The sequence below is a fragment of the Octopus sinensis genome, linkage group LG6 (assembly GCF_006345805.1).
Source record: "Octopus sinensis linkage group LG6, ASM634580v1, whole genome shotgun sequence".
In the NCBI taxonomy this organism is placed as follows: domain Eukaryota; kingdom Metazoa; phylum Mollusca; class Cephalopoda; order Octopoda; family Octopodidae; genus Octopus; species Octopus sinensis.
Window position 1 is genome coordinate 101,026,174 of NC_043002.1, and position 22,689 is coordinate 101,048,862.

Below are 22,689 nucleotides of genomic sequence, written 5' to 3' on the forward strand. Positions count from 1 at the left end.
GTCGAGTATGTTTTTATTTCATCGAAACAACTACTCCAGTGCACAAGTAATTGGTTTCGATGGCTGCTGTGTGTGATTGGCTTTGAACTGCTAAGCCACCCTCCCTACTTTAGTGATTTGACCTCATCTTATTATCTATATCCCCTACACATAAAAAAAAATCGGTTAGGAACCAATATCATAGTGATGATGTCTTATCAGCTGTTGAAAACTGGTTTAACTAACAGGATGGCTTCTTTTCCAAGACAATCGAAGCTATGAATCGGTGAAAGAAGTATGTTGATGATCTTTTCTGTTTGATTTTCACTTTTCAATTGCCTCAGTTTTGTTCCAATTTCAAAAATGCGTATTGTTCACATGAACTAAACCAACAGTATGTTTATCCAACATTTCACAAAACTTTATTAAAACTTCCGTCGTTGAATGTTTTAACATTATAATGTTGTCGCCTTGTACAAAATGCCAGCTTCCACATCCTGTTCTCTGATTGAGGGGAAAATGATCAAACTTTAAACCTCTGTCACAGTTTTCTAAAGCTTTTTCGGGAATAAGTGAATAGCATCAGATTCAACGTGAAAAATTACACCAATGTATCAAATTTGAAAATTTTTGCTTAATTTTAAAATTTCTGAAGGTGAAATCAAGCAGAAAAGATCCTAATATTTAAAAATGAACTTCATTTGGTCACATTCCATGAGAATATATTGGTCAGCCTGTTAATTTTCCAGTCGATCCTCATAATAATAAAAGTTATTATTATTGAACATTTGTTTGTTTTGAAACCCAAATTAGAAAACTTCACCTTGTTTGTAAAAATTTTGGGTACTACAGGAGAAGTGTGGACCTGAGTTCTGAGAGTGCGCATGTCACAAATTTGCGCGTGCGCGCGCGTTTATTTGTAAGTAGTCGATTTTAGCTCACCAGGCAAATGACGAGACTCGTGGATGCGCGCTACTAGTTGATTTTAACACAGAGGTAAACAACGAGATACACGGACATGCGCTACTTATTGTAAATGGAGCGGAGTTACCCATGAAATACAAAAAGAAACTTGCAGATAAATTGAATATAAAAGTGAAAAATAATCATTGAATACTAAAAAAAAAAAATTCATCTCCCCTAACCCTCAACCTAACACTAAACCCTAACCCTAATCCCTAACCCCAAGCTCTTCATAAAATATGGGAAAAGCTGGAGATGCATGTTTTGAAAACCTTCTGAACTATCTTTCAGAATAGTTTACTTTTCAATGAAATATCATTTTGTTTTTTTTTCATGTTTTTCTTCAATTTATCTGCAATTTTCTTCTTGTATTAGATGGATAACCCACCCTCCATTTACGCAAGGAGTAGCGCGCGTCTTGTTGTTTACGTGCGTGCTAAAATCGACTACTTACGACTAACGCGCTCACATGCGCAAATTTGTGACATGCACACTCTCAGAACTCGGATCGACACTTTTTCAGTAGTGCCAAATTTTGAAACTGAGTTTGCACCCCCTAAGCAAATTTTGTTCCCGGGCCACTGGGTGCAGCCTACATAGGCACACACATATACATGTGTGTGTGTATATGTATATATATATATATATACATATATATTTTATACACATATATATAAACAAATATACATGGAGAAATACACACATATAGATATATATACACATAGAGCTTTCGTATCATGTCTGGTACAGCAAATGCATTGCGAAATAGTTTTTCTGTAAGATAAGTGTTCAGAGTGACCCAAAAGTATTTTCCCAGATCTAGAAAAAAATATAGCAGTAGGAACTCTCCTTTCCTAACAACACAATAACCCACAATGCATTTGGTGTACCGGTGCTGATTTCAATATTAGGGATTCATCACTCGTCTGTAAAAGAAATGCATTCCATAGACATGAAAACCTACAAGAACATCATCTGGCAATCTCCACAGAAATTGTACCATCGGCAGGGTCTACCTAAGAAGAGATAATCTAGGTAGAGGCTTGGGTTCAGTGCAGACAGCCTTCAAATATTGCCTAATCTCTCTCAGACAGCACATACTAAGCAACTGCAGCAAGACTAAATACATTAAATTTGTGCTGAATGTGAAGAAAACGATATTCTACGTGTCCGAACCGAGATGTTCAGGAAGTTCTCTTCCTGTTTACCTCACATACAAGTCCAGATCAGGAGAACTTGCATACTTCAAAGAATATTTCGAGGTGAAACGATCAGTATACCGAAAAGAGAAGTGAATTTGCAGTTTGCGCTGAAGAGCATACACTACTGTGTTAGGAGAGATTTATCAAGAATGGGCAACAAAAAGAAGTAGAATGAGAGAGAGAGAGAGAGATAATGAGAGAGAGAGAGAGAGAGAGAGAGAGAGAGAGAGAGAGAGACAGTGAGGGAAATACACCTAAGAGAGGAGCGGTGAAAAATGGTCAATTTAGTCTCCATTTGTCAACATTCTTAAAGTCATATCACAAATTCTCCCTCTTCTGTATTTGATACATCCAAGTGTTGTTATTATCGTCTGGTCTTTATCTTTTAAATGAGCTCTGCACAATACACAATAGTATATTCTTGTGAACAATTCTCTATTTCTCCCAGTTTGCCATTTTCGTTTCTCATATGCTCTGATATACCTTGGTGGGCAACCTTGCTACATATATCTCGATAGAAATACCGGTCGATTGTATGCTTAAGCTACACCTCATTTATAAGTGAAAATCTCAAGCAAAATAGCTAATGCTGATGATGTGAACGAGACTGGAGCCAATGCTGAAGATGTCCTGCCTAGCAGGTGTCTTCTTGTTCAGGGGGTTGGACCTGGCTTAATTCGAAATTGGGCTGTTGCAGAAAGTATGAGACTGAAGATCAACGAGAAAAGGATATTGACGGAAAGAAAAGGAAATGAAAAAACCTTAGTGGAAAAGGAGAATGTCAGAAAATTTAAACTCCCTGAAAAGCGTAGTCTCGATACTTGACAGCAGAATAAAAAGAAAAAGAGAATTCAAGAATGGTTGCAAATTTGAAAAAATTGAGGAAGTGTCGTGTTAATACAAAACGACTGAATATTGTGACATCTAAGGTTTTCATCGATTATTTCTGGGACTTTGTGCAATAAATGAATAGAAATTTACTGCAGACGAGCTGTCTCCATACCACTATTCTGCGCTTTTAAGGCAACAATTACAGCGTGCCTTCTCAGTTGCTGAGACATCCTGTGTCTGAAATTAGTTATTTGAAATGTAAGGTTTAAAAAAAAATTGAATTCGCAAGAAAATCAAAGCTCTTAAAAGAGCTTATATATACTATGATATATATACTATGCTGTGCGGATGGATGCAAATTTTTTTTTCTTTTTAGAGGAAAACAATAACCAACATTTTAGCCGTCTCTAGCAATATCAAAACATAAAGCGGAATATAACAGAAGGTAGTGTTTAATACACAGAACGTCGAATGTGATAAGACACATGATGCAACTATTGAATTATTTAATGAATATTTAATTCAAGCCCAGAAAAAGGAATCTGTGTCACTACTCTACGGGGTATTAAAAAAGAAAAAAAGACCTTCATTTGTCAGCTAGTGTTTTATAGCATGTCGTTACAAACCCATTGAATTTCAGGATAATAAAAACGGAGATATATTGTCACCAGCTGTTTTGGCGGCATTACAGTAGATATAAATACGCATTGTTTTCGCATTTGTCATTTTTTTTTCAATTTTTCTGCGCTGCTTTCTCCTATTGGCATACGTAAGTGAATGTCTATCCATATTTCTTTTTCATAAGGTATTTGTATAATTACATGACTGTTTTTAAATATAGCTCAGAATTTGTTCATCAATGTTTTCTTATAATACATAATTTGAGAAATGCGTCTAATACAAAGTTATCTGGAAGTATCTTGAAATGGTTTTAATGATTAAGAAGAGAAAATATGAGGTCTGTATCTAAACTAATTGTATTTTCTCGGTTTCTGTATGTGAATATATCTCTGTGTGTGTTTGTATCCATCCATCCATCCATCCATCCATCCATCCATCCATCCATCCATCCATCCATCCATCCATCTATCTATCTATCTATCTATCTATCTATCTATCTATCTATCTATCTATCTATCTATCTATCTAGCTATCTATCTAGTTCTAGAAATTGTGTTTCGTAAACGACAGACTATGCTGACACATTCTTCGTGGCAAATGGCGAATTTGACGTTTATTTCTAGCATACAGGCTGTCCACTATTAGTGGTCATTCCTCTAAATTTTGTATATATATATATATATATATATATATATATGCATATAAGCAGTTACACTTATGTACATGCACACTCTCTCTCTCTCTCTCACACACACACACACACACTCTCGTATCTACTTGTATTGCTTCCCTTTCTCTCTGAATTAGAAAACGGTTACTTGTTTGATGTTTACGCATCCATATACGTAAATATTAACAAGTGAAACTAATTAGTACATAGGTAATCATTCTTTATTTTGTATATTTTCATTTGTGTGCATATTTTTACACTTTGGTTTTTTGCTGAATTTTTTCTTGAGAACACATTCTTCGTGGTAAATGGCGAATTTGACGTTTATTTCTAGCATACAGGCTGTCCACTATTAGTGGTCATTCCTCTAAATTTTGTATATATATATATATATATACATATATATATTAATTAATAATAAAATATTAGGGAATAAATCCAAACTTACAGGGAAAAAAAAAAATATATATATATATATATATATGCATATAAGCAGTAACACTTATGTACATGCACACACACACTCTCTCTCTCCCTCCCCCTCTCTCTCTCTCTCTCTCACACACACACACACACACTCGTATCTACTTGTATTGCTTCCCTTTCTCTCCAAATTAGAAAACGGTTACTTGTTTGATTATTATTTTCAATTGCACTTTCAGGTCAATATGACACGGCTACTTCCCATTTGCTCGTTGTTTTTGACTGCATTAACAGCTGTTATGGATGCAGTTGGGATCGGTAAGTTTCCAATGAGATATAGAAATACTGAATAATTAAACTATTTGAAAATTGCCTGAGCACCAATTCTTTCATCGATTTAATCAGTTACTCTTTACCTGTTTTTAATTGTGTTGCACTTAATCGATATTTGATTTCCATTATTCTGACTTGATATACGGGGTAGTTACAAAAGGTTCCAGGACAAATTGTTTTGACTAAAAAGTGAATTTATTCGCCTAAGATTTAACATCAATCCTTTTTCGAAAGAGTCACCTTAAGCAGCCATAGAGTGATCCCAGCATTTGTGTCACTTTTGGAAGTCGTTTTCCGAGAGAGAGCGGATGCCCTTCCGCAATTCGATCTGGATCTGATGGAAGTCCGCAGGTGCTAAATCTGGTGAATAGGTTGGGTGTGGAAACCATACCATGTTGTATTTGGTGAGAAACTCAAGAGGAAGGAGAGCTTGGGAATAGCACTGCTGCAGATTGAGAAACAACTGAAGCACACCCATGAGAAGGTAAGATCAGACAGAGAAGCCTGAGTTAAAAGAAATATAAAATTAGACCCTAAAACCTTCTTTAGGTACGCCAAGGAGACTGCATTGCAGGGTAGGCCCGCTTTTCGCAAAAGATAGCTCTCTCACGGGAAACCCAATGAGGATAAGTGAAGCACTGAATGAACAGTTTTAAAGTGTCTTCCCCCCACCGCTACGACACATGAAAATTAGCAAACCTGTAGAAATTTTACCACTACAGAAGCTGAACAGGAGGCAATAACACTTTATTACATCAGCATCGAAGAAAAGGATGTAATGCCGACAATAAATGATATAAATGCTAACTCAGTGGCTGGCCCTCGTGGATTCCCAGCAATCCTTCTCAAGTCATGCAAAAAAGTCTTTGCAAAAACATTGAAGCTACTTTTTCAGAGCTTCTCAAATAGTAAGCTTCCGGACAAACAAAAGGAGGGGATGTGCCTTATCCGTAAAGTAGGAAGCAGATCAGGTGCTAAAAACTATAGGCATATCTCTCTGATCTCACACATCAGCAAAGTCATGGAATGAATAGTATGAAGGAAATTAATTGCATTCCTTGAAGAGGATGACTTGCTGACTGATACCCAGCATTGGTTTTCGACGCAGCTCTTGAAACATTACGACTGGTTGCTAAAGCAGCTTCTCAACAACTCAAGTGTGGACGTGATATACCTCGACTTTGCAAAAGCTTTTTAACGAATCGACCAAGGTATGATTTGTCACAAGCCGCATAATCTTGACTTAGCTGGAAAACTTGGAGAATGGTCACCTGACTTTCTAACGGATAAAAGTTAGGTTGTAGTACTCAATGTGGCCACCTCTAAAGAAACGCAAATAATGGTGTTCCACATGGCATTGTCTTGGGGCCGTAGTTTTTCATAGGGGCCCTCTCTGACATACTCTTAGCTGCTCAAGTAGCTACTCCTGCTAGCTATGCAGACGATACAAAACTCTCTCAGAGGATACAGAACACTGGGGTTGTTGCGCATCTACAATGTGAGATGGATGCAGTATACAGGTGGGCCGAGGGAAATAACATGCAGTTTAATACTGGAAAATTCCAAGCCCTGTGCTGCCAACACAGAAGCTGAATGAAATGCAGATAGGATACATTGGTCGAAGAGTAGTTGCAATCCCCGAATCAAAGACAGTGCGTGACTAGGGCAGCGACATGAGTACTGATACTTATTTTCAGGTACACCTCATCAAGTTGGCAATGAAATGCAGACGCTTGGCCGGATGGATCATTCTAACTTTCGTTTTGTTATATATACACTTTTTGCATTACAACTCACCAAGGATGGATAACTAAATTTATCTTCTTTCCTTTCCTTCTTACATTGTAAAGAAATTTGACACTTTCTAGGCATGTGTTTATATGTATACAGAAATAGACGGATGCATAAGATAGTAAACAATGAATATAACGGGGTAACGGAAATTATATTTCTTAATACGACGAGCAGAAAATAAATAGGAATTTTTTACAAAAAATAAAGAATTGTACGGGTTGAAGCGAAGCTTGTCGGTGAGCCAAAGAGCCAGTATCGAGGGAACCAGAAAAAAAGCCGTTAACAACAGAAATACACAAAACTATTGCAAAAATAAATAAGAAATTTTTAGGGAAATTAAATGTACGGTTTTAAGTGAAATTTTTGAAGTTACCTATGTCAGTAACTTATGAACTTATATTTATCAATAATTCGTCAAGACAAAAGGTTGCGAAAGTGAATAAGAAATTTGTAGACGAGTTTAACGAAGTATACGATTAAAGTGAAATTCATGAAGTTACTTCTGTCTATAAATTATGTATGAAATTACTTTCATCAGTAATTGTGAAATTCTTTCTGTCACTAATTTGTTATTGTTGTTTGTAAACAGCGATTGGAAACTTACAGTGAAAACAATGGTGATTGATCTTAAAGTAAAAACAATAGCGTCAGAAAAATGAAAGTGAAAACAATAGAGAATGGGTGAGAAATAGAGAGAGGGAGAGAGTTAGCTAGTTAGACAAATAAAATAGATATAGATAGATAAGATATAGACAGAGATAGATAGTTATAGAGATAAAGATATATGGAGAGGTATAGATAGAGCAATAGAGATGGATCGGGAGAGATGGATAGAGAGATACAGGCATCGTTGATACTAAACATCCGGAAGTATATGTATGTTAAAAAGCTTTTAAAGACTTGAATCTAATATGAAAACCAATAGTTTTTTAATGATAAATGGATGTAAGGGGGACAATCAATTTCTGAAAGTTACTTCGCAAAGAGTTACATCCTTTCTCCACGTAACCCCGGAACGGGTATTTTTGTTGTTCACTTTCTTTCTATTTCCACTCGGATCTGACCTTTCTAGCAAACATCAATTCTGCGGGTAACATTCCTGATGGTGTATTCGGATTGGTTGTTACTCTGTACACACTTAGAAATTGTTGACGCGCAAAATCATCTATCACTTCGTTGTTCGCCCTTTTCAACGCCTTCTTGAAAGTGTCAACAAGACGCACCACTTGCCCATTTTACCTACGATAAAAGGTCATAGTAGCGTCATGTAGTCGATGACAAACATTTTACAAATTTTTCTGAACTCATCTGACATAAACTGAGTTCCATTATCAGACAAAATTCTATCAGGAATACCATATCTAATGAACAATTTGTGTAAAAAGCTTCCTGTAACAGCAGATATCGGCTTTTTACATTTATGCACTTCCGGCCACGTTGAAAAACTGCCCACCACAACAATGGGATACATGTAATTGACTATTTCCCTCCTCAAAATATTGCTGCTTTTTCGGAAAATTTGAAACCATTATTATTATTATTATTATTATTATTATTATTATTATTATTATTATTATTATTATTATTATTATTATCATCATCATCATCATTAATATTATTATTGCCTTTGCACAGCTTCTAACGCTGGAGATGTACTACAGTGTCAGCTGTTCACTACCAGTGAACTAAGGTAACACCTCTTATTTTTTGTGCACCTTCCGGAGTATTCGAGCGGTTTCGTTATTATTATTATTATTATTATTATTATTATTATTATTATTATTATTATTAGTAGTAGTAGCAGTAGTAGTAGTAGTAGTAGTAGTAATAGTAGTAGTAGTATTGAGTGAGACAGCAGTGCATGTCATCAAAGTGACACTGAGGTAAAATATACGAAGCCCAGTACACTTCTCATGACTACCCGTCCAATAAGTGTACAGCATATATGCATGACATGGTGATCTCATATCAAGTTTAATAGTGCATGACCTTACATGTGGGGCCCAGTTAGAATTTTCATCAGCTCGAGCAGCCCATCCCGCTCAATAGGTCCCTGTATAAGGGCTGTTTATAGATGGTGAACGAAACACCCATGTTTCCAAAAGTAAATTTTCCAAACCCCAAAGAATTCTTCTCAACACATCGCAATGATACTCCCCCACTACTACTTCTACTCAAGATTAGAAATGCACATATCATCAACCACCAAGGGACATGCTCAAATGGTTAAGGTCAAACAACTGACAAGCAAATCTGTGGTATTGAGCAGAATATTTGCCGTAGCCCATCGTTTATACCAAGACAAAACAATGTACTTATTATTGTTGTTGTTGTTGTTGTTACTAGTTCTATTTTTTAGTATTGATGTATGTAAGCTAGCAAATAACAGCTACACCAAAACCTGAATACCGGTGTTTCCTGCACTTTACCAGTTCGCTTCAACTACGCACGTGAGTAGGAGAAACCTTTGCTCTTTGCTCTTTTAGGTAGCTCTTTTACTTGTTTCAGTCATTTGACTGAGGCCATGCTGGAGCACCGCCTTTAGTCGAGCAAATCGACCCCAGGACTTATTCTTTGTAAGCCTAGTATATATACGACAGGCGTCTTTCAGTTTCAAGGCTTTGGTTGGCCCGAGGCTATAGTAGAAGACACTTGCCCAAGGTGCCACGCAGTGGGACTGAACCCGGAACCATGTGGTTCGTAAACAAGTTACTTACCACAGTGCCACTCCTACGCCTATGTGCCACTCAACCTATATGTTCATTAAATTGGTATCACTATACTCCTCACAATTATTTGTTTCTATCAAAACAGGACTGGAAAAAGAAGTAAAAGATCCGACTGAATTTCATATACGGATTGGAATGAAGCAAAGGATATTATCTAAGTTGGATATTATTGGAATCAAGTTTACATTCTCCTAGTTGATTATAAATTTACGTTAGGAAATATCCACAATATAACATACTCTTTAGTAGATATATTAATATGTGTATTTTTATCTAGAGTGTCATGGATGTTTAATGAATGGTAAATGCTACCGTTTCGGAGAGAGTTGGGAGGAAAAGACAGAAATTATGTGTGACGTGAGAAGATGCATTCGTCTAAATGAAAAGCAATGGAAAGTAACCGTACAAAAAGTGTGTAAGTTGCCAAAGAATATTTTTGTATCCTCCCTTCATTACACGTTTTCAAAAAGCAAAACCTCAACGATGATTTATATTATGTTTGTTTAATTTTTTAATGCGACAGCCCAAGTTTGGCAACTGTTTATTACTGACCATCTGCCGGCATTAATTGTGAAACTGATGTACGACAACTCAAAGATATAAACGATGGACTCTTAGTTTGTTTAACTCGATTGACAAACGTTAATGTCCAACGGGATACCGGTCTTCTGAATCGTGTGAAAGGTTCATAGGCTTTCTAAGGGTTTGAACTCAGTGCGTAACGAAATGTAGCTGAACACTACACATTCTTTTAGCTCGTGCTCTAACGATTCAGGTGAGCTGGCAGTAGAATAATTAGCATTTCGGACAGAATGCTCAACGGCATTTCTTCCAGATCTTTACGTACTGAGATTAAATCATGCCGTGTTTAACACCGCTTTTCGTCTTCGAAGGGACGAAATTTAAGGGAGCAGTCTAATATCGACAAAATATACTGGATTCATCTCCTCAAAAATTACTGGCATTGAAACCCGTAATAGATAGACCTCCCGTTTACAGGGATCTTCGTCGCTTAAACGCCATGGAAACTGGGATACCGGTCTTCTGAATCATGTGAAAGGTCCATAGGCTTTCTAAGATACTCTCAAAGATATGTGACCGAATGAAATTCAGTATAGTACCCCAAGCGGTCAACACATTTATTTCATCAGAGCTTCTCTGTTTCGATCCAATGGGTGAAGAAGTTTTCTTTTTATCCGTCAAAAAAGTCGTCAACAGGAGAATAGGAAGGGTGATTAAACAGTTCTAAACAACATTCACACGTATCAGCTATTGAAAATAACGACTGTGTTTCAGTACTGTTCTGATGAAACAAAACATATTTTGTCAGTTTTCCTGGGAGCTTGGTCTTGACAGTCTTTCGTAACGACCTCAACTTCGCTTAGTATTCTCTATCGATGGTATTGCCCTTTTGAAGATAGTCAATAAACACACTATCTTCATCTTTTCAGAACTTGAAACCTTCATCTTCCTTGGCTTTCTTCGGAGCAGGTGAGGAGGGGTGTTTCCAGTACATGGAATGTTTCATTGACTCTGTCTAAAAGTGATGAATATAATGCACTCCTGATTTCAAGGAAACCAGCTGAATTTGCCTCATACAATGTCAGATATTCCCGTGATGTGATCAGCTTGTTGCGCTTTTGATCAGGTGTCAGATGACGTTAGTCCCACCGGGCAGAAACCTCCATCATGCAAAGTCTAATGTTCGGAATATGATCAATTCTCTCATAGGATATGCGAATCTCATTGGCTGTTTGGTTTATCGTCAATCGCCTCTCATCCATTATCATGGGTTGAACACTATCAATGTTTTCGTTGATGGTGGTAGTTGCAGGACGTTCAAACATTGGGTCATATTCAAGACCCTCACTTCCCCTCCTGAATTCAGCTGCCCACTTTTGCACTGTTGGTTGATAAAGCTGGGTTATCACCCCCAAATATAGCAATCATGCCAGCAGGAATATCCTCGGCACCAGATTCCTTCACTGCAAATACTTGATAATATTTATTCCTTTTCAAGAAAAAAATCATAATTACTTTTGAAAACTACTTTGATCACTCAGATGTCAGTTTACCCGAAGAAAAACAAGCAATAAACATCAATAAACCAGACATGCAGTTATTAATATGAAGATTTGAAATTAATGCATTCAATTTATCGCTGCTCTATTATCACTCCTTCATTGTCAGCCTATGAACTTTCCTCGTATGTGTTTCCATATCGGAGGTTTATTCTAGAACATGAAAATCGAAACTAGTGATTTGCAAAGATAATCGCTTGATTTATTCTTAGAATTAGCACCCCGGTATCTATCTACACACACACACGCACACACACATACACACACAGAAACACACACACACACACACATACATACACACACACATATATATATATATATGTATGTATATGTGTGTGTGTCTATATATATATATAGAGAGAGAGAGACACACAAGAAGTGTACTGTATATATACATATATATAACTTAGAAAGGTTTTGGCCAGTATTGGCCCAGGCCATGTCTAACTTAATAGCTCCACCTGGCGAAGTCTTTCAATTCAGGATTTGGGTACCAAGGCCTATTCGAGCAGAGAGTTATTGTTTGCGGAGACATATCCGGGTGTGGGTGTTTGAAGGAATTTGCCCAAAGACTTCTTGAATTTTGTGTGGTCAGTTTCTGTTTTGACGTGTCCTGGTGTAATATTGAAGAGAGCGGGTTCAATTGAGGTGAAATAATTGTGCCGTATTGTTGTTATGAGATGCGAATTAAATTTTTGTTGTGGACGGATGGCACGTGGTCCAAACCTTGGATGTATTTTGAAGGTGATGCCAACATCATTTGGACAGTACTGATGGAATATTTTCTACATCATACAGATAATGTAGCGTTCACGGTGTCGTTGGAGTGAATACAGTTTCAGCTTTTCTAGTCGACCCCAGTAGTCGAGGTCTGACATGCCATCTATCTATTTTGTGATTGACCTTTGGGGAGCTTCAATTCTCATAATATTTTGTTTCGTGTAGGGAGACCACAGTGGACAGCAGTATTCCAGGTGGGGTCGAGCAAACGTGGAGAAGGGAAGGATAATGGTGTGGGAATCTCTCGGCTGGAAGGTTCAGAGAATCCAGGAACACATTCTGCGGGCCATGTCAACTTTGCTGCTTATATGTGTTGCCCAGCTTATGTTGTTGTCCACAGTTACTCCCAAGTCTCTGATGTTGTTAGACGGCATGAGAATTTCTCCAGAAGGAAGGGAGTTTCAGAATGTCCTCCCTTCCAAAGTGGATCAGTTCGAATTTGTCTTCGTTTAGCAACATGTTGTTCTTTTCCGCCCATAATATATATATAATGTATATATGTATGTATATGTATATATATATATATATATATATATATATATATATATATATATATATATATATATATATACAGTGTTCTTCAAATTTTCTTTGACGTATCTAAAATATTTTTCCTATATTAACAAAGTCAAACATCCAACTTAATTTAACTTAATCCAACTTAATTTAGATTCTTGGCCGTGCATAATGTCCTTGAGCGATTTACTTTATTTCACATTGCCCCCATTCCATTGAGCAGGAAAAATTAGTTGTACTTGTAATTCAAAGAATTCGCTCTATCCCATTCTGAAACTACGATAATGGCACGCGTGCCTCTGATGTTCTCAGCCACTTACACGTCAGTTTTATGAGCAGGAGTTTCTTCTTTCTTTATTGCCCACAAGGGGCTAAACATACAGGGAACAAACAAGAAGAGACAAGCGGATTAAGTCGATTATATCGACACCAGTGCGTAACTGGTACTTAATTTATCGACCCCGAAAGGATGAAAGGCAAAGTCGACCTCGGCGGAATTTGAACTCAGAACGAAACGGCAGACGAAATACCTATTTCTTTACTACCCACAAGAGGCTAAACACAGAGGGGACAAACAAGTACAGACAAACGGATTAAGTCGATTGCGTCGACCCCAGTGTGTCACTGATGCTTAATTTATCGACCCCGATAGAATTAAAGGTAAAGTCGACCTCGGCGGAATTTGAAATCAGAACGCAGCAGCGGTCGATTTACTACAAAGCACTTCGCCCGGCGTGCTAACGATTCTGCCAGCTCGCCGCCTTTACCTATTTCTTTACTACCCACAAGGGGCTAAACACAGAGGGGACAAACAAAGACAGGCAAACGGATTAAGTCGATTACATCGTCCCCAATGCGTAACTGGTACTTAATTTATCGACCCCGAATGGATAAAAGGCAAAGTCGACCTCAGCGGAATTTGAACTCAGAGCGTAACGTCAGACGAAATACGGCTACGCATTTCGGCCGGCGTGCTAACGTTTCTGCCAGCTCACCGCCTTACGAGTAGAAGTTTATGTCGAGCAGATCAAGAGGAATACTCGACGTTGTAACCGGTTTCATGCCAATTTTACACTTATAACCGAAGAGAATGCTTCAAATAGCTTTCATGCGACCGGTGTATATGTCAATTGAAATGCCTGCTATCTCTCCTTAAAATCGAGGCACAGAACATACACACATTTACTTTAATCTATTCCGATTTTAGGAATATGAACTCAAGATATAAAATTCCTAATAAATTACGTTTAATAAATATATAGTCAAGAAAGATTCTGATTGAAACGGTTAACTTGCAAAATAGTTAGCACGCCCAGGCAAAATGTTTATCGGAATTCTTTCTGCTTTTCGGATTTGACTTCAAGTTCTGCTGAGGTTGACTTTGCATTTGAAGCCTTCCAGGTCAATAAATTAAGTAGCTATGGTGAATTAGAGTCGATATGATCGAATTACACGATCCCCTAAAATTGCTGGCCTTTTGCCAGTCTTTAGCAATTATAGGTATGATTAAGTCAAGTACAGTTACTTTATAGAGTAATCTAGATATTGCTTGCTTTCTTATCAACAACAGTTTGTCGGCAGAATGATGGCAAATGTGTTGGGAACAGTGAAACTTGGCCACTCTTAAAAGACGGTGAATGTTGGACTCGCAGGTGCAAAATTTGGGAAGATAAACGCATTGAAATCATATCAGAATTAGCGGAAAATTGTTAAGTAAAGTAAGTATATATTTTAAGCTATCTAATTTAGTTTATTCCCCTCCACGTTACTGTTGAGTTGCCCTCGTAACACACGTCCTCTTCTATTCCACTTCTAACTCCAGTTAGCTTTCATTCAGATATAAAAATACAATCGTAAATATTTTCAGTTACATGTTCCAACTGAAAATATGTGTCTTTTTTTGTCGGGCTACAGATTGATAAAATATGGTCGGTAGAAGGTTAGCTTCTGGTACCAATATCCAAAAGTCAAGTTTCTTCCATGTGCTTTTCGATCCTGAAGTTTCTGGATCGTGGTGTCAAGTGTATATAGACATATAGTACGTTAAACTTAATAGCACCAAATGGATATAATCTGTTAAGTTTTCTGGTATCGTAACATTCAAATAGCGAGACGATATTGACTGAGACTTATCCAGGCATAGATAGCTTATCTCCCATCCTTTCAAGAAATTTGTTCAGATACCATTGGAAGTAATGGGATCGATTTCCTCTTTGAATTGCTTTGCAATCATGTCAAATACTGCAGAGACATTTGGAGAAAATGTAATTTGGTTGTCCTGTAAGAGGGTCAGCTGAAGCTTTCAAAGGCCGACCAAAATACTCTCATGGAATGTGACCAAAGAGTTTTAATTTTTAACATATTCCGGTCAACACTTTTCTTCCATTGGTGTTGCAATTATTCTAAAGAATAATATGTATCACAGAGTATTCACAGCGTACAGTGAATAGCATGAGAAAAAAGATGTCATGACTTGGTCGTTGAATAAATGACCATTTCTGAATATTTAAGTTTTGTATCTATTACCTTTTAGTTGGGATATGAGGCTGTAATCTGTCCTAGTAGAAATGTCTAGTGGCGCAGAGCATTTCGGGCCAGAGCCAACCATAAGTATGACTACAAACATAAGATATTTTGTGAACATAATAAATAACAGAACTCTCACCTCTTAGACACATTAGCAGAGACAATAAAGTTCAATCTAAGCAAGGGACTTATAATTAAGAAAAATCTACGTTGATATTCCTAATATAAGGGTGCTAGGGGATCAAAGAAAATCATCATCATTAAGCCGGGAACAACAATTTTTGACCTTACACAACTTTATTGATATAATTAGGTAGATAAGTTATATTTTTATTAAATATAACTCGTCCAGAAACTAGCTGATACCATCACGTATAAACTACATGTGTGTGTATGTATGTTTGTCTTTGTGTTTGTCCCGCTCCACTGCTTGACAACCTGTGTTGGTGTGTTTACGTGCCCTGTAACTTAGTGGTTCAATATATAGTGCCTATATGTTTGTCATGTGTTTGTATTTGTCTAAATTGAGCAGGAAAAAAACCCCGAAGTATATTTTAATTCATCAATGAGATTAACCTGCTTGATAAATCTATGCAGCTGGAAATTGAATGTAGCGCAGTCATAACTTTATTGTTTAATGGCATTTAATTGCAGTAAAATTTACAGTTTTATAATTAACGACGCTAACCAAATTTATTTGGTAATAATTGTTCTTGCTATATATATATATATATATAAATAAATGTTCTATATTTTTTCTACTTTTATAGAAATATAAACAGATCGATCTAAATCTGAAACCATTGTCGAAACCAAAACGAAAATCAGTTTGCTATAAACTGATAAAGAAGAAGAATTATACCGGATTAAGATATTAACATTATCTCATATAATCTCCACTGAAACAGGTGTATTAATTAACGTAATAAACTAATTTCCGAATGAACACCTCTATTTCTTTCTGTTTTGTTTTTCTTTTGTGATCTTTATAACAGTTAGAAACCAATAGAAGGAAATTTTGATTAAAAAGCAGGTGTATGTATAACAGGTGTATGTATATGTATGTATGTATGTATGTATGTATGTATGTATGTATGTATGTATGTATGTGTATGTATGTATGTATGTATGTGTCTGTCTGTCTGTCTGTCTGTCTGTCTGTCTTTCTCTCTCTCTCTATCTCTCTCTCTCTCTCTCTCTCTCTCTCTATATATATATATATATATAACATTGATGAACAACAATTGATTTGCATCAATTATTATTTATTAATAATTTACAAAGGACTGAATCCCGTCTAACATCTGTTTCTACTGCCAATGTTCTTTGGACTGACCATGATGATGCTAACAGAATATTAATAATAGTTGGTATTAAAACCGATTTGAATCATGGAGCTTCATCAGAGGTAATTAATTAGAGGTAATGTTAGATGGCATGCAGTCTTTTGTAAATTATTAATAAATATTAATTGATGCAAAATAATTGTTGTTCATCAATGGTTTCTCCATTTTCTGTTTTCTTTAACTTTTGATTCCTGATAAACTCCTGTTTATCCTTGTGTTATGAGCATAACGTCTTAACCCTTGTTTAGGTATAGGTAATATACCGGTAGTATTTTGGATAGTTTTATCCCTTAGACGGTTATTTTAACCTCTAACTCAACTAACCTTACACACACACATATATATAAGCATATTACTCTACCTTCGATATTCGTGTATTATTTTTTTTCCACCTTGTATCCCATTTATGTGGTTACTCTGGTATACACATGTATATGTGTGTAATGGCGTATACATATCAGTATATATATATATATATATATATCAAATAAAATTAAAAATACGAACGCAAAGGATGTCGCGGTACACGTGTTTCAAGCTTTATAAACGACTTCTTCTTACATCAGTGTATAATAGATATAAAAGATGGTTTAAAGCTCTCTTCAGCTGCATGCATTGTTATTCCAAAGAGTTAAATCACACTACGAAAAGTACATGTAGTATTATCCATAATAATAGGTATATCATATCTCCCTGAGAAAGTGTATTTGCAAAATTTCACAACCAAATAGGCGTGTAGGGTATCATTGGATTTCGAAAACCTGTCCATACTGCATCACCAGTCAACATATAGTGAATGTTAAATAGATTTGAATGGGTTCATTCCCCTTGTAAGGAAATAGAAATAAAGAGAAGGAAAGAAGAAAAATAGGGAGAACATGGAGAGGAAAGAAAATAGATAGAAAGAATAGAGAGAAAAGACAGAGGGGAAATAGAGATAAAGAAAGAAAAGGGAGAAAAATGAAGGTTTTAAGAAAATAGAGAGAGAAAACTTTAAAGATAGAAACAAGGTAAGGGGACAATGTAAGTAAAGGATAAGGGTAATAAAGTTAGAAAAAAGATAATAATGTTAGAACCGCATATACACTCGCAAAAACATCACAACTTCTAAGTGTCTATCTCGTTTTGGGGGATATAACAGTTTTAATTAATTAATTAATAATTTAAATGCAAAGATAAAACATAAACGATAAAAAATTAGAAAAATAAAATAAAATAAAAATAACAATAAAATCAGAAAGATAAGAAAAGTACAAAGCAAAGATTATAATCGCAATAATACTGGTGATCATAATATAGTTACAATATTACAATATAATATTGATTGGAAAATATATATTGGTTGGAGAGATTTCAATATTATCTACTATGTAAAATATACTCTATATATAAATATATGTATATATATATGTATATATATATATATATATATATATATATATGTATATATATATATATATATATATGTATATATATATATATGTATATATATATATATATATATATATATATATGTGTATATATATATATGTATATATATATATATATATATATATATATATATATATATATATATATATAAATATATATATATATATATATATATATTATATAAATATATAAATATATATATATATATATATATATATATATATATATATTATATATAATATATATATATTATATATATATATATGTACGCGACTGTGAGGATTTGTATCCCAACGTAGAATTTAAGATGTAACACATGTCCTTGAAGTAGTAATTGTGCGCGGCTGAAGAAGGCCATAGACACACATTATGCATTGTTATAAATCCGTCTAATAAAGGCCCGAACCATATGTACCGCTGAATCCTTGGCATCATGTTTTTATTTTGATTAATATATATGTATATATATTTATAAATGAGGGTGAAAAATTGATATTAATTTAATAATACCATTCATTTAACACCGAGTGGCTTAGCACAAAAAACTACGGAGAAAATACAAATTTATACATAAATTATTATGTGGATAACTCTAGTGCTAAAAATAGCCCCGATAGTATAGCCACAGAAAAAAGATGTTTCCAACTAGAAGTAACATACATTTAACGGAAGGAAAGTGAAATACAACGAATATATATATATATATATATATATGTATAGCGGTAGAAACAGTATATATACCCAAATGTAGTATTTATCTAAAAGTGGACGTGATAGAACAGAGAATCCTGCGTTCTTTACTCTGAGAGAACCCTTCATATGGAAATGTGAGGCATAACAATACTGTCGCTATTAATTGCTGTTTAATTAGCCCACTGACTCCTTACGACACCAATGATGTTACTAGAACTAATCAATATGAACTTGCCCGAGACTGTCCTTGGTTTTATACTATATACTTCCTGTTTAAAGCGATAGAAGTCTTAAAACCTTCCTCCAACATTTTATGTTTACTTATGTCTTTGACTCTTGCTTCATAATGACAAAATAATTTAATTAAACTTTTCGTTATCTTCAAAGTTCATTGAAATAAATGCAGCGCATTTCAACGGAAATATGATGAAAAATAAATCATAAATAGGAACAAATCCATAATTTTGAATTAGTTATTGGGAAAAAGAGTCAATATGTATTATTATTATAATTATAATTATTATTATTATTATTATTATTATTATTATTATTATTATTATTATTATCATCATCATCATCATCATTATTGAGTGAGAGAGCAGTGCATGCCATCAAAGTGACACTGGAGTAAAATATACGAAGCCCAGTATACCCATCATGACTACCCGTCTGATAAGGGTACACTAGGCACATGCATCACAACCATATGTGCGCGACATGGTGATTATTATTATTATTATTATTATTATTATTATTATTATTATTATTATTATTATTACTATCATTATTACTATTATTATTATTATTATTATTATTATTATTATTACGTTCCAAAGATAAAGGTGTGACTTTGTAGTCTCTCAGATTCGTGTGTGTTGCTTGGATTATCAAATACGTACACATCGATAAGTCTTTAAAGACAGAACTCATCATTATTCCCTATTCAGGAAGAATGCATAATATGCATGGAGTCATTGACCTTTGTGAGAACATAAACACCTCTAGATTCCCGTCCACCAGTGCAATCTGACAAACCAGTTCTGTATTTTTAAATTTTTTTCCCTATACGTCACAGATGTTTGTCCTTTTGAAATTGTAATATATTGTTCAAATTATTATTTATGTTTTTTTTTAATATTTACTTAAAACGCAGTACGAAAATCAACCAACATTTACGAACATCAAAAAGACATTTATTATATAATAGAGGATGGAGAAAAGAGAAAATGCTTGAAATCAAACATTTTTCTTTTATCATTTCGTATTTGTGTAATGTGAATTATGATCGATTATCGATTATCGATGGTACTTGACCTCGATATTACAACAGAATTGACATAAATAGAAGCTTTGAAGTAATCAATAGTTCTCATTGATTTTCTACTATAAATTATTGATCTATATGATCTGAAATAATATTTTTTAAAGTTTGATGTACCATAAGTTGGGTAGAATCCACTAACTAATAAAATATTAATATTGACTCACACCTAAAAGATGAAATAATAAAACTAGACTAAATGTTACTCGTGTTTAGGTGTAAGATTTGCAACACATAGAGAAGGCCACAAATTTATAGGGTGGAGTATAGTCAATAAAAATAAAACCTACATTTAATTGGTTTAACTAGGATGCACAAAAAACAAAGTCATCAATACCGGCGGGATTCAAAGAAACGTAGAGACGTCGGTAAATACTGTAAATTGAGTGATTCAATATAATAAAAACTTGTTGACGGAAAATGTGAAAAACCCGTCATATATATAATGGTGTACAAACAATTTAACAATTTAACTTATTTATACACAAAAGAGGTGACCTTACATGCTGGAAAAGGCAGTTAAAGCCCAAACCACGAATAAGGACAATTTCAAAGGGAATGGAAATTAAAATGAATTTTGTAGGTACCCTTAGATTCGAATCGCTGCATGAATGTGCAAATAGCACTGAAAATATACGTGTTATATAATCATATATTATAAGTTTCAAATACACCGCTCAACCGCAGTAACATTCGGTAATATATATATATATATATATATACGGAGATGTACTTGCATAGCGAGTGACTTGATCTGAGATCGTGTGCTGGAACGAAAACAATTGCAGCGTGGAAGGTGTTTATAAGCCATTTAAGAAACACACAAAACCGTTAGATTCACTTCAACATTTAAATTTAATTTGTCAAAATATTTTCGTCGCTTTCAGACCGCGACCTGTTCACTGACAAAACTTCTTGCAGCAAGAGTTTTTGTCAGTGAACAGGTCGCGGTCTAAAAGCGGCGAAAATATTTTGACAAATTAAATTTAAATGTTGAAGTGAATCTAACGGTTTTGTGTGTTTCTTAAATGGCTTATAAACACCTTCCACGTAGCAATTGGTTATATACATATACACACACACACATATATATATATATATAATATATATATATATATATATATAATTTTAGTATTTTTCTACCTTGTCTTATTTTCCTTATACATACATACAAACATACATATATACATATGCATACACATACATATACATACATACATTTTATATATATATATATATATATATATATATATATATATATATATATATATATATATATATATATTAGAAGAAATGAGGTACTCAGAATTCGGATGGTTTTATATTTACAGATATTTATTTGTATATTACATGTTTTTATACATCATATAACATATAACATATATCATATATTAGCGCTTTCGTCCATTATGGTGGATTTTTCAAATTGCGTCCATTCTGGTGAATTTTTCAAATTGAACTATATATGAAGGGGAATTTTCCTTGTGTTGAATGTCTTGTACCCTGTTTTTTCGTTGCTTAAAATGATGTCCGCTTCCATGATTCTGTTTTTACGTTTTCGTTTCTCATTGTGTTCGACGTTTTTTTGGTGTTTTGTACCTAAATATGCATGTATACATACATATAGATGTAGGTATGTACATATATGTATGTATATATGCCTATGTTTTATTTATATTTTGTTATATATATATATATATATATATCAACAATCAAGGAACGGCCATAATAGGCCATTCACCCACTAGAAATAACAGCCAAAGCTTCAACCGCAAATAAGATTAATTCCGTAAACAGGAGAAAATTAAAAACATTTACCCTGTAATTTCTTGTACGATGCACCGTTGAAACGGTGCATCGTACAAGAAATTACAGGGTAAATGTTTTTTAAATTTTCTCCTGTTTACGGAATTAATCTTTATTTGCGGTTGAAGCTTTGGCTGTTATTTCTAGTGGTGAATGGCCTATTATGGCCGTTCCTTGATTGTTGATGTTGAACTTAAAAATGGTCTATGACTATTTAATTTTTTCCCACTAGGCCGCTGGTGGCAAAAAGAATTCTACAAAATTTTTTTGCCACCCTATATTGATTAATTATATATATATATATATATATATATTATACAGTTGCGACCAAAATGTTCAGAACGGCATTGTTTTCGTCAGAAAAGTAGATATAATTTTTTATTAAAGTTGTTTTATATTCTATAATTTTCACAGATAATAGATACGATATAATTTGTTATTGTCTGAGATTTCGGTGTAATTTGAGAGGATAATAAAGACGTTGTGGATGATTTAGTGATTTACTGCAAAACCCATGGCAGCCAAAATGATCAGAACGGTTGCTTTTACTCCATGTTTTAGTATATTTAACGGTCGAACTCTAAAATTTTGAATTTTTTTACGTGACAGTTCGTTTACTAAACATTAGTAAGAATATCTGCAGT

The 22,689-nt window shown here is 34.5% G+C and overlaps 2 long non-coding RNA genes across 2 annotated transcripts; both read left to right on the forward strand.

Annotated features, from left to right (window-relative positions):
* Window positions 1-1,397: 1,397 nt before the first annotated feature.
* Window positions 1,398-20,488, forward strand: LOC118763756. The gene is made up of 3 exons (XR_004999508.1): window positions 1,398-1,527; window positions 5,310-5,311; window positions 20,478-20,488. It is a non-coding gene; the product is annotated as an uncharacterized LOC118763756 (long non-coding RNA).
* On the forward strand, window positions 9,878-14,640 carry LOC118763755. Its single transcript, XR_004999507.1, has 2 exons — window positions 9,878-9,960; window positions 14,493-14,640. It is a non-coding gene; the product is annotated as an uncharacterized LOC118763755 (long non-coding RNA).
* Window positions 20,489-22,689: the final 2,201 nt, after the last annotated feature.